Source organism: Castanea sativa, chromosome 4 (assembly GCF_040712315.1).
Source record: "Castanea sativa cultivar Marrone di Chiusa Pesio chromosome 4, ASM4071231v1".
In the NCBI taxonomy this organism is placed as follows: domain Eukaryota; kingdom Viridiplantae; phylum Streptophyta; class Magnoliopsida; order Fagales; family Fagaceae; genus Castanea; species Castanea sativa.
In genome coordinates this window covers 32,808,679-32,822,635 of record NC_134016.1, presented here as the reverse complement: position 1 = coordinate 32,822,635, position 13,957 = coordinate 32,808,679, and positions in this window count along the sequence as shown.

Genomic DNA, 13,957 nt, shown 5'->3' with positions numbered 1-13,957 from the left:
GTAATTGGTTAATCTTTTGACAAAATGCACTTTACTTGTAATTGAGTAGATTTAAGATGGGTTTAGTACTTCAAGAAACATATTGTTCAAGTCAAGTATTAAAGACATGAAGATTAGTCTAAGAAATAAGTGAAGAAAAGCTATCCATTAAGTCTTGACAGATAGCTTAACCGATATCTGCTATCGATATTTAATGTAAAGCTCGATAGATAGTTAAATAGCAGCTCGATCTATCAAGAATTACAATTTTAGAAATTTTCACATTTGAAATTCGACCTAGTCTTGTATATTTGTTTGGGGTTTTTGTTCTCACAACCATAGATATATATAATGCTTATTTTAAAGGTCATCACACATGGATACAGAGACCAAGAGACTTATATTCTTTGTGTGAAGCTATTGTGTTTGTACGCCATAGGGTTTTGTAATCAAGTACTTCCAGATCTTCATTGTTAATGAAGTAAAGAACTTTGCAGCCAACAACATCTGTTCAAGTTGCTGGAGTTAATCACGTACTTGAGATCCATGCAAAGGGTTAGTCACAAATTGAAGGTTGGGCATTAAGGGAAAGAATGTTACTACAAGATCAAATTCAATTGGGTATTGAAGCAAAGGTTCAACTATAGGTTGGTATTTCGGGATGGCCAAGTATAGTTGGTAATATTCCTTATATTTTTAACCATTTGATTGTTGATTAGAAGATTTTTGAGAATTGTGACTTTAAAATCACCCATCGGAGGGTTTTTGCCTTGCGAGGTTTTCCCCATTTGTCAACAAATCACCGTGTTAATTTATTTTCCATTGCATTTAGTATTTTGGTGATTTCTTGGTACCTTAACATTTTGCATGCAATTGAACCTCATTAATCAACTTGGGTAATTGAATTATTTAACTGGGGTCAAGCTATCTTAACCCAACAAGTGGTATTAGAGCCAAGGTCATGGATTTGAGTCACGGGAGTGTCATTGTGAGGGAGGGATTGTTGGGGGGACCATAATTTGACTTCCTGCAACCACTCTAAAAATAGGCTCGTGGAGTGTGATGTTGAATGCCATAAAAGATTTAAGTATGTCTTCCTCATAACCAATTGATTTTGAGGTGGAATGACATAGCTCACGATTTGACAAATGGTCTCAGAGTAGGCACACTCTGATTGGGTTTTAATCTTTATTGTGTGATCCATTAACCCCTATTGTTATGAATTGTGGACAATCTTTGATTATTCCTCCTTTATTTGATGGGACTAACTATACATACTGGAAAATACACATGAGAGCTTCTTTGCAGTCCATAGATGAGAAAGTCTAGCTGGCAGGTGAAGTAGGTTGGAAAAAGCCTAAAGAGCCACTTGCAACATGAGATGATACCAAGATCAAGGCTATTAACTTTAACAGTAGGGCATTGAATGCTCTATTTAGTGTTGTAACGAATGAAGAATTTAAGAAGATCTCTTCCACTAAAAATGCCAAGGAAGCTTGGACTATTCTTTAGAATACTTATGAGGGCACTAGGGCTGTTAAGAACTCTAAACTTCAAGGCTCACTACCAGCTTTGAGGAAATTACAATGGATGAGGACGAATCATTTGATGAATTCTATGCCAAGCTTAAGGACATAGTGAATTCAACATTCGATTTGGGAGAACAGATTCCAGAGCCTAAGATTGTTAAGAAGATCCTCAAATCACTTCTTGAGAGATTCCATGCCAAGATTACTGTCATTGAAGAATCAAAGGACCTTGACTCTATTCCCTTGACAAAACTGATTGGGAACTTGCAAACCTATGAACTAGGATTAGCAAGGGTTGACAAAGGTGGCAAAGGCAAGAACATGACCTTGAAGACCAAGAATGATGACAATGATGAGGATACCAAGCTGAAGTCATATATCACCAGACAATTCAAGAAGTTCATTAATAATGTGAATGTCAAAGCTGGTGACAAGGATCGCAAACAGCTTGCTTTCTCTCAATATAAGTCCCAAGACAAAGGCAAGGGAGAATCCAAGGATGTTGGTCTAGGCAACGGTATTCCTACTGAACCAAAGTGCTATGGGTGTCATGAATTTGGACATATGAAATAAGGGTGTCCTACATACCTCAAATCCATTGGAAAGAGCAAAGCTCTAGCTGTCACCTTAAGTGATTCAAAACCAGAAGCAGATTTTGATGAGAGTGACCAAGAAGGGATTTTTGTGCTTTTACAGCTACCGTTGAGTCTACTGAGGGAGAAACAAAGGAAGTTGATGAAGAAGAAGACCTGATGGAGTCAAAATTTGAATAGATGGTTGATAAGAGTGACATCTACACTACTTACACCAAGCTCTACAAGGTCTCTGAGAAACATGAAAAGCTCTACAAGTTGATCACAAGAAAGCTTAGTGAAGTGGAGTTGGAACATGAGGAAATCTCCACCAAATTTGATGAAGCTAATCAGACCATTGGAACACTAAGATTTTAGAACAATCTTCTTGTTGAAAAGGTCAAGAAATTGGATGCTAAACTATTTTAGGTTAAAGCACAACTAGAAAGGACTTTAAGTGTCAAACTGGATGAAATGTTGAATGTTTAGAAGTCAATATCTGACAGAACAGGTCTCGGGTATGGTCACTCTCTCTCATCTTGTATTACCTCTTCTAATGCTTTGAATAGAGTTATATTTGTTCCTCCTGCTAATAATGATCACTCTGAAAACAATGAGGTAACTAATATTAATACTGAGAATGTAAGTGAAGATAGTAGTGATAAGGGTAAATCCATTTTAGGAGCACCCCCTAAGGTTGGTAAGAATGAGACTAGGCAAAAAAATCATCTCTTCACCAACAAGAAGTTTCCACCAAAAAAACCTCATTTCTGTCACTATTGTGGAGCATCTGGGCACACTCGTCCAAATTGCTATAAGTGGTTATCCACTCAACAAAGCAACAGTGTGTCATCTTTGGGGAACCAAAATCAACTCCAACTCTTTCTAGCCCCTCTTAGTGAACTTCCTAAGGCGTTCGTGCTTTTTTCAAACTTCAACGGTTTCAACTCTCCTCCTTATCCATCTGGACAAAAGTTCATGCAGAAGAAAGGATCTCCATCCAGGTCTCCTATTTGGAAGGAAAAAGATCCTAAGTGATTTCTCCTCTTTTATGATCTCTTGCATGGTTTATGTTGTGGTTTGAGTCAAACTAGTTTTGATACTTTACTTGTTTGTTTTGTTGTTTGTTTTTTCTTTGTTTTAAGTTTTTTTTTTATAAAAAAAATTAGAAAATTACAAAAACAGTATGTATTTGTGTATATTGGTACTTGTGTACCTTTGATGACCTTCGAAACAAAGTTTCCCAGCTTTGTATTTTTGTAACTTAGATGAGCATCGCCATGCACAACTAAGCAATGTGAGCTTTATGGCTCGTTTTATGTGATTTTTATGATTTGGTTGATTACTTACCTTTCATATCTTAAATCACTTTTTTTTATGGGAAGGATTAGAAAATTATAAGAGAAAGACATAAATTACCATCTCACCACTAAAACTCATCAATCATAAAATATTTGTGTGCAATTCATAAAAGCCGTACTTGGTAAGGTGTAGCACTTGCACAGACAAAATAAGGATGTTCAAGCTTACATAATTGGGTATTTTCTTTTCTCTCTCTTATATGTCCATACATGATATGCTTAAAAGAAAAATATGAAAAGAACATGAAAAGCAAAAAGAATCAAAATGTTTTTAATATGGTTGCAAGCGTGTTTCAAGGAAATGTGGTAGTAATATGATGTATCTCAAAGGTGAGAGTCCCCATCAAACAGTGATGATTGTGTGTGATTGTGTTTGATCCTCCTATGTCATTATTTGTCATATAATGATGCTCTTGCTCTCATGCAAAAGTTTCACATGCAACACGCATAATCTTTGCTACCGTTGATACTATTGTACAGGTACAATGTGATTTGACCATCACAAGGAATACATGTGGTAGTATATGCTCTTTAAACTGTCCAAACTTCTTTTTGAAATAAAATTTGGTTAGACATGTTTAGTGTGTGTTTCGATCTAGGAACGCTTTGCATCTAGAGTTAAGGTTGTGTTTCTATGCTTAAACATGCTCTTCGAGTGCTTACTTTGATGGTTATCTTGTTTGCATTCATCTTGTGTTGTTTCTCCTCCTCAAAATCTCTTCTTCAGGGCTTTCAGTAGATAACTCGATACCTGCTTGACACCTCCTTGATATAAGCCTTTTTATCGAGCTTTCTGGGTTTTTCTTGATACCTCTCGATAGATAACTCAATCCATAAATACCTTTCTTTATCAAGGAGGTATCATGCTTCTAGATACCTTCCTTAATCTATTGAGAATTTTTGCCATCGACGCCTCATCGATTCCTCTTAATCTATCGAGCTTTTATTTTCGATCTAGGAACGCTTTGTATCTAGAGTTGAGGTTGTGTTTCTATGCTTAAACATGCTCTTCGAATGCTTACTTTGATGGTTATCTTGTTTGCATTCATCTTGTGTTGTTTCTCCTCCTCAAAATCTCTTATTCAGGGCTTTTAGTAGATACCTCGATGCCTGCTCGACACCTTGATATAAGCCTTTTTATCAAGCTTTCTGGGTTTTTCTTGATACCTCTCGATAGATAACTCGATCCATAAATACCTTTCTCGATCGAGGAGGTATCAAGCTTCTAGATACCTTCCTCAATCTATTGAGAATTTTTTCCATCGACGCCTCATCGATTCCTCTTGATCTATCGAGCTTTTATTCTTGATAGAAGCTTGATACCTCCTCGATCTATCAAGCTGCGTTTTCTATATATAGTTTGAGGTCCGACCCGATATTTTTATTTCTCAAATATTTTGATCTCTCTCTTTTCTCTCGTGACCTAAATTCTTTTCTACCTTAGAAACCACTCCTCCTATCATCTTTCCGGCCTAATCCAAGTCTCCCTCACTTGGTAAGTGTTCTTAATCTTTTCTTTTTCCTTTTCTTCATGCATTCATGCATCTTTTGACCTAATTTTTCAATTTTTGGGAAATTTTTAGGGGTTTTTGTGATTTTGTCAAAAATTTTGGGTTGGGTGTTGTTGAAATGAACTCATATGATCATGCATTACATTCTAAGTTTATTATAACTATGTTTCATGCATTCTAGGATTGTGTGCTTGATTAAATCTTTTGAGTGCTATTAAGTTGGATTAGGTTTTTACCCATGATGCAATTTATTTTTGCACGTCATATGTTCATGCATCTTCATGCATTGCAAGTTCTTTTTTTTTTTCCATCTTTCTGGTGCTTTAAAATATTTCTGTTGTGCCTTTGTTCTTATCTCAATCTCTCTCATTTAGTCTCCTCATCATGGCACCCAAAAAGTATGTTCCTTCTAAAAACCCGATTCGTCAAGGTTCTTCATCTTCTTCTTTTTCTCCTGATTCTATTTGGTTTCGTGATAAGAAGGCACGAGATGACTTCTCTGAGAACCTTTCTAACCGGGCAGGTCATTCGGAACGCCAAGTCATTTTGTCTGATTTTCTAAACACTCCTCTACCCAGTGCATTTAGCTCTTGGGGATGGGCTTTTCTTTGTGAGAAACCCTCGAGGTGTCCCAACGTGTTCATACAGGAGTTTTACTCCAACATGCACGCTATCGATACCTCTGTACCTAGGTTTACTACGGTATTCCAAGGTACACATATCGTAGTCACATCGGATTTCATTTCCGAGGTACTACATGTCCCTAAAGTGGATCATCTAGATTACCCTAGTCACGAGCATCTCTCTTCCATCTCTAGAGATGAGTTGGACTCACTCTTCTATGAGAAGGCCATGTTGTGGGGAGGTACCCTCAATTTCTCCACAATTGAGTTTGCTAAGGATCCATGGATCCTTGATATAGTGATGACCTTTGTACTCATTCCACAATCTCACTATAACACTATAACCGAGTCTCGTGCTTGTTTTCTTCTTTCCCTCATGGAATGTCTCTTTATAGACTTTCCTTCACACATGATAGAGTCTATCATCGACTGCTATTGTGACACGACTACATGTGATAAGCTCATTTTTCCTTCGGCTATCATGTGTATCCTCACACACCTGCATATCACTATCCCTCCCTCTCCTTAGCTTTACATTATGGGTGCCATTAGTAGGGAATCTATATGGCGAAGTGCAGCACAGCTTGCTGCAAAGCAGTCGCAGCTGGAGTCTTCCGATGCAGCCCCAACAGAGCCTACAATTCCTTCCTCTTAACCTTCTTCATCCTCTGCCCCTTCTTCCTCATCTTAGCCTGCTATCTCCTTTGTTGACATCATGGAGCAACTTCGGTACATGCGTGCTGATTTTTGTAGTAGTCTAGACCATCTATCTGATGAGATATGTCAGATGAACATGAGAATTAGTCACATTGCTCGCCGCCAGTCCCGGCTTGGTGGTTTTGCTCCCTTACCTTCTCCAGAGCCTAGAGGAGTCCTCTTCTTCGAATGGTGGAGATGATGATGATGATGTTGCTTCTGGCTTGGAGTATGATGACGAGATGACGACCTCTCAGTGATACACCCTTTGTCACTCGTGACAAAAAGGGGAAGTAGTTTTGTAGATGAGAGTAGTCTAGATGTCAGGGGGAGAGCTAGCATAGGACATACTAGATAGAGGGAGAGTAGTTTTGAGTGTGTTTGAAGGATGTAGTGAGGTTTTGATGTATTCTTTCTCATTACATGTACCATGGTCTTGTGACAATTTTTTTTACATACATTGTATTCTTTGATATATATATATGTGTGTGTGTGTGTGTGTGTGTCTATGTTTATTTTCTATCTTTATACACATATTTCTTCTTGTATACAATTTGTCTATGTTTCACACTTGATGCCTTAATGAATCTTATTTAAGTGTTTCAGTTAAGACATGTTGCAAGTATACCATGTCATGATTACTCTTCTTACAAAGTTTTTCAAGAGTTTGTACTATGGTTAGACTTATGTACTTTTTCATATTATGGGATAGGTGTGTTAGACTTCTCTCATAATTTCCTTTTTTGGTTTTGTCACAGATTGCTAAAAGGAGAGATTGTTAGGATCACATTTTATTTTAATTGGCTAATCTTTTGACAAAATACACTTTACTTGTAATTGGGTAGATTGAATATGAGTTTAGTACTTCTAGAAACATATTGTTCAAGTCAAGTATTAAAGACATGAAGATTAGTTCAAGAAACCAGTGAAGAAAAGTTGTTCATTAAGTCTCGATAGATGCTTGCTATCGAGACTTAATGTGAAGCTTAATAGATAGCTCGACAGCAGCTTACAATTTCATAATTTTCAGATCTGAAATTCGGCCCAGTCTTCTATATTTGTTTGGGGTTTCTTTTCTCACAACTCTAGACATATATAAGGTTTATTTTAAAGGCTGTCACATATAGATACAAAGACAAAGAGACTTATATTCTTTGTGTGAAGTTACTGCGTTTGTACGTCATAAGGCGTTGTAACCAAGTGCTTCCAAATCTTCATTGTTGATGAAGTAAAGAAATTTGCAGCCAACAACATCTATTCAAGTTTTTGGAGTTAGTCACATACTTGGGATCTATGCAAAGGATTAGTCACAAAATGGAGGTTTGTGCATCAAGGGAAAGAAGGCTGCTACAAGATCAAGTCCAATTGAGTATTGGAGTAAAGGTTCAACTATAGATTAGTATTTCGGGTTAAACCAAGGGTAGTTGGTAAGATTCCTTATACTTGTAACTGCTTGATTATTGATTAGTGGATTCTTGGGAGTGGCGGCCTTAAAATCACTCATTGTGGATTTTATCTTGCGAGGTTTTTTCCATTTATTAACAAATCACCGTGTTAATTTATTTTCCGCTGTATTTAGTATTTTGGTGATTTGTTGGTGTCTTCATATTTTGCATGTGATTGAACTTAATTAATCAACTTAGGTAATTGAATTAATTAACCGGAATCAAGCTATCTTAACCCAACAAAATTATTGTCATGTGAAAAGCCTAAAGCGACTGCATGACATTGACTTTACTTTTTTTTGTTGTAATATTTTGATACTGTTACCAATGTAGTGATTGATTCGTAAACTAAGATCTTTCATCATGACTATTCTATTCTTAATTCGTTAACTTGTTTGAAAATAGAAAGCGACTGTACAACTTGTTGCATACTTTGATGTGGTGAAAAAAAGAGTACTTGATTTGTAGATTGAAAATTTGGCTCATTTATTTTTGATTATGAGTATCTTCGACGAATCTTGTCATAAGAAATAGTTCTCTCGTACATATTGCGTGCTCTCCTTTCATTCTAGAAGTTATATGTCCAAGAAGAATGATTTTATATTACCAACCAATCCTATGTGAGCGTCGTTACATACCTAATAATAATATCAAATCATATGACAGTACCAACCACAAGCATAAACTATATAAAGTATTCCTCGATTAAGGATCTATTTGACAAATTTGGTATAAAAAAAATATATAAATACAATTCTCTTGTACATATCACATGCTCTACTTTCATTTTAGAAGTTGTATGCCAAGAAAGAAAGATATATTTTATATTATTGGCTTTTTAACGTGTGAGTGTTGTTATTACAGGTGTAACAACAGTAACATCAAATCTTATGATAAGTGCCAATCATAAGTAAAAACAATAGTGTTGTTTCAATTGGAATAATTTCCTTTTAAAAGAAAATAATAATACTTTTCTCACCAGTGATTTTATGTCACTTGACCAATTCCATCATTATATATAAGTGTCGTAACATATGTAACAATAACATCAAATTGTATGACAATTACCAACTATAAGCATATATAAATTGTAAAATATTCCACAATTATGAGTTTGTTTAACAAATCTCGTTACAAGAAAAACAGTTCTCTCATACATAGCATGTGCTTAGCTTTTGTTTAAAAGTTATATGCCGAAAAAGAAGGATTTTATATCACTGGTCATTTTTCATGTGAGTTTCGTCACATATGTAACAATAACACCAAATCGTACGATAATTGCCAAGAGTAAAAATAATAAAGAATAGTTTCAATTTATCTTCCTTTAAAAAAGAAAAATACTTTTCTTACCTTGATCAGCATATACGTATACATGTTTCGTCAAAAACTTGCTCATTATAGAGTGGAGTGAAGTTCCATGAATCTTGACCAGTTGTGGTCCATACATCAACTATTTGATGGATGATTCAATGAAATGGGGAGCTTTACATATAAAATAAGAATTCATACAATGTCGTTCTAAAAAATTGGACTGCATTTTGATACTATATTAAACACGATTCCAATGTGAATACGACAAACAAAATTTAACCTTAAACTCAATCTCACACCCATGTCCAACTCTAGCATGCTTTGGTTGCTCTCTTCAGCTAAACATGGCCCAAATTGGTGTTGCATAGAGTGTTGCCGAATTGTCTTCATGTTTGTGCACCGGACTAATAAATTCCCTATGTATGTCCCTCACACACCAAAGCCGAGTTCACTTGTGCCTTCAGTGGTACCGTAATAATTGAGAAATAACAAAATCCCAGCGAGGCTGAAAAAGAAAGGGCTTGATTTATGTCTGGTATTTTTGTGTACTGGATGCAACAGACGTGTGACATGTATGCTCTGTTTGAATGTTGGGGGAAGAAGGGAGAGTAGATTAGAGGGTGAGAGAGTAATTTTAAGGAATGAGGGAGAGAAATTTGGAGGAGCTTAGGGTTTAAACTATTTCTAACTCTTCATTTTTAACTCTCCAAATCGGAGAGATTTGAAAGGAGAGTAGACTATATAAATTATTGATCAAATAAATTATCCAATTTACCATTTTTATATTAACAAAATTACAATATTCTATAACATTAAAAATAAATCTGTAACCTAAAAAATTCTCTCGAACTCTCTCAGCTCTTGAAGCTCATAATGGCTCGCTCTCTCTCTCATGACTTCTTCACTCTTGGACTGTCTTTCACTCTTATCTCTCACGCCTAGCATTCTCTCACAAAGGGCAAACTCTGTTTTAATTTTTGTTTCATGGGTTTATTTTGAGTTGAATCAAATAACTATGTTCTTATAATTGTGATTTTATTGGGTAATTTTATATTAATTGTGATTTTATGGGGGTAATACATGTTATTTGTGAGTGGGTTTCAGATCTGAAGCCTTCTTTTACTTAAATTTTAAAGTTTCAAAGTATTGCTCATATGGTGTTTGATCAAGTGCTTGAGTGAGTCTAGATTGTGAACTTGCATAAATTTGTATCTCAATGGTGATTGTAGCTATATATGGATCTGTGTTTCTTGTTTATTTTTCACTAAACACTTGCAATCCTATTAGTTTGTGATATATGGATGAACTATGGTTAATCCTAGGTCTTTGTGATTGTGTATACTATGTAAGTTTGATTTTATGGTCAGGCCTTTGATGATTGGTTTGTGCTTGTGGTTTTTCATTGGGTAATTATATATCGGTGCTCCATATATATATATATATATATATATATATATATATATATATATATATATATATATATATATATATATATATATATATATATATATGCTGGGGCCCTATTGCCTTAACTTTGTGCCACAATATAGACGGCAAAGCCTTGACAGCTTCCAAAGCATCCTCTGGGTGTTCATCTTGGAAAACTTTATTAGTCTGGTCATGTGATGGAAACAAAACTTAGCTTGTGCATCATTATTGAAGTGGCTTGTCTGGCTGTGATGACCGAAGTACTAATCTAGTTATGTATGCAAGACCAAGAAGCGATGGAGAATATAATATGATTATATGTATATTTCCGCATGAATCTGACATTCAAGATTTTTGTTTGATTGTTTGATTAATAGCAGTGAAAGCACTTGCATAAACATACAATTTAACAATTATATTTGAATTAAATGGATTGGAGAATATGTAAAGTTGAGCATGTGTTTAGAAAACATTCAGTAAGTAGAGTTAATTTTGCCAGGAATTTGTTGGTTCAGTGAGTCAAATTTAGTATCTCATTTGGGTTCCACTTCAACCTAGACCTAGTCACTTGCTTCAATTATAAGTTCTATCTGTGGCAATGACTTTTTGAAACATTGAATCCTTTGAGTAAAGAAATTGTTCACTTAAAACTGCAATTAGTGATTTCATCTTGTTAGTCTCCTTGCTGTAACAAATAAGTACATGTTGCCCTGTTATAAGTTCTGCTAGAACAACTCCAAATGCGAATACATCAGTTTTGGGGGGTCACCTGGAGCTCCTTCACGGATCTTCAATTAAGTTAGTATTTGAATCGTATGGTTTGTTTAATCTTTCAAATTTAGGCTTGCTGAAAGAAACTGTAGGTTTAAGAGAGAATGTAATGCCATGAGTACTACTAGAACTTTTATGCTTTGTTTGGGTTTATTTATGATTGAATGATTAATTGTCATTATTATCAAATTTATTCCTTTTGTTTAGTAGTATAATAATTATGGTCCCTTTGCCTTATATTTTAGCTTCTTCCCCTTTATTTATTTCTCCTTTGAAAGTGAAAACAGGAACTTCTTAAACTGAAGAGGACCTCTCACTCTTACAAGATGGAAAGCAGAAACTTCTTTATCAATAAGAACTTTTGCACCATTGGAAATTTCCACAACAACTAAGTAAGCTGGAATTATAGTGTTGGGTGCATACTGCCAAGAAAGGAACAAGTATGTCCTGGACCTTGTAAGTAAAGTGAAGTCTTTCGGATATGATTTGGATGCTTATCTTTACCGATCTACAAAATTCCTCCTATATGGTCACTGGAACATGCAGGAGATCGAAAATGCGTCCCCTGGATGATTATTGGCAATGGCAGATGAATTACAGGACAGCTGTTGTAAGAAAATAGTCTCAGTTTGATATTAATAACCAACCCCATTTCGGAGATTCTTTTCCCAGCCTTGTAGCCCTTTAGTGTAGGTACCTTGGAGTGGAATTGATTTGTTCTAGTTAGTGTGAGAAATAAAAGTTCTTCTTACCTATCAAAAAAAAAAAAGTGTGAGAAAAAAAAGTGTTAATACGACTGAGGAAGTGGATGGCATGGATAAATTCCTATGCATCTGGAAATTTTTGTAATGCATACCTGAACCTTTTGTAACTTTGTTGGACCTATTTTTGGTGAAATGTAACATTGTTGACTTGAGAGAGCACCATAAATTCATTTTTATCATGAATTCAAAATTGTTTTGATGTTTCATAATTTATTTTTTATTTCACGTTGTAACCTCAAACATTCTGATGAAAAGTATCGGGTTTGATTGTAGGATCGATGTAAATTCTGTTCAATGAAAATTTTAAAATTTTTTGCAGTTTTTGCTTAATCTGTGATTGTCATAATTTGTGATCTCCTGAGGAATTTAGTTTCCTCTTGAGGCACAATTATATATTTTGCTCGTCTTTCATTCAGCGCCACTGCTGTTGTAACTGTGCATGGATGAACTACTTGTATTCTCACGAGCAACGTTTACTAGTTGCTTAGTAGTTAGTAGGGATATTCTCTTGAGAATTTTGGGTTGCTTTCTTTTCTGAACTTCAGCTGTGATCTATTGTTTAGTCTTTGAATAGTAAGTGGGCAAACATTTGAGTTAAAATTACATAGTAAGATCCTATTTTTGAGTTAATTCATAGAGTCACTCTCTTTGACTTTTTGGTTTTTTTTGGGTCTCAATTCTTCTTTGAATCCTCAAAAATTAAATTCACGAACTAAGCAAAATAAAAATATTAAAAATAATAATAAATGAAAGAAACACTCAAAATTTAATATTTTGTTGATATTTTTTAGTAAACAAACAAACCAAACATTTTTTCTTATTTTAATTATTATCAATTAATTAGGGTTTTTTTTAGTATAATAAAAAAAGAAAAAAAAATATTTAACCATAGACTAATGTTGATGATTTAATTCGAATTAGGAAAAAAATTTATCAAAAGAAATATTACACGTTGTTGTCATAATTATTTAATTTAACAAATTAAGCATAGACCAATGTTGCAAGTCCATTTTAAAATAGGGATAAATTTGTCTATTTAAAAATATTTAATAATTTTCACTCATTTTCATCCTAATTTTTAAAACATCTAAACAAGAAGAAGGGCTAATTATCCCCTCTCCCTTACTTAATTTTAAAAAATCCAAACAAGGTAGATGACAACCATTTCCCTTTACTCTCCTCCTTACTATTCTGCTCTACTCTCCAAATTTCCAAATAGACCCGTAATTAATAAGTAACTTCACTGGAAGCAAGCTTAACTCCAAACCAAAAAAGAGATAGCATGCATCCAAACGAAACAAATAAAAAAGTGTATCTATTATTTTATGCATCCAAAGATTCCTCTTATATGGAACTTAGTCCCAGATTGTGGGATCCAATGTCTACATTCTAAGATAATACAGGTTGCCAAAAGAACAATCAGAGCTACAGAAGATGAGGTTGCCACCAAAAAAAAAAAACAAATCACTTGAATATTGGCCTATGAAGAAATAGTTTTGGTACTTTCAAATGTTGACAAATACAACAAAACCATACTCATCATAATTTGACAAGGTTTGTTTCCGGTTTATTTCCAAATGGTTTTCTTTTGCTTAAAATTAGTTAAAATATGAAAATCACTTAAGAAAATTTTGAAGTCTCAAAAAATTATCATACATAAATAAATTAATTAAATTATCTAAAACCTCGGATTTGGATGTGATGTAATAATTATTGTAGCTTGTAATTATTATTTGATGTGAAGGGAAAAGTTAATAAGGTAAAAAAAAAATAAAAAAGGTTAAAATTGATACAAGTGATAATAAGGATTTTTTTTTTTTTTTGAGAGAGAAAGGATAATAAGAATATAAAATTGAATTGAGATTAAATTTTTAATTTTCCATCTCAATCATTATTGAAAGTAATATTTCATATTAAAAAAACCCAGCTAACTCATTTTCACCTCCAAGAAAAGAAAAGAAAAAACC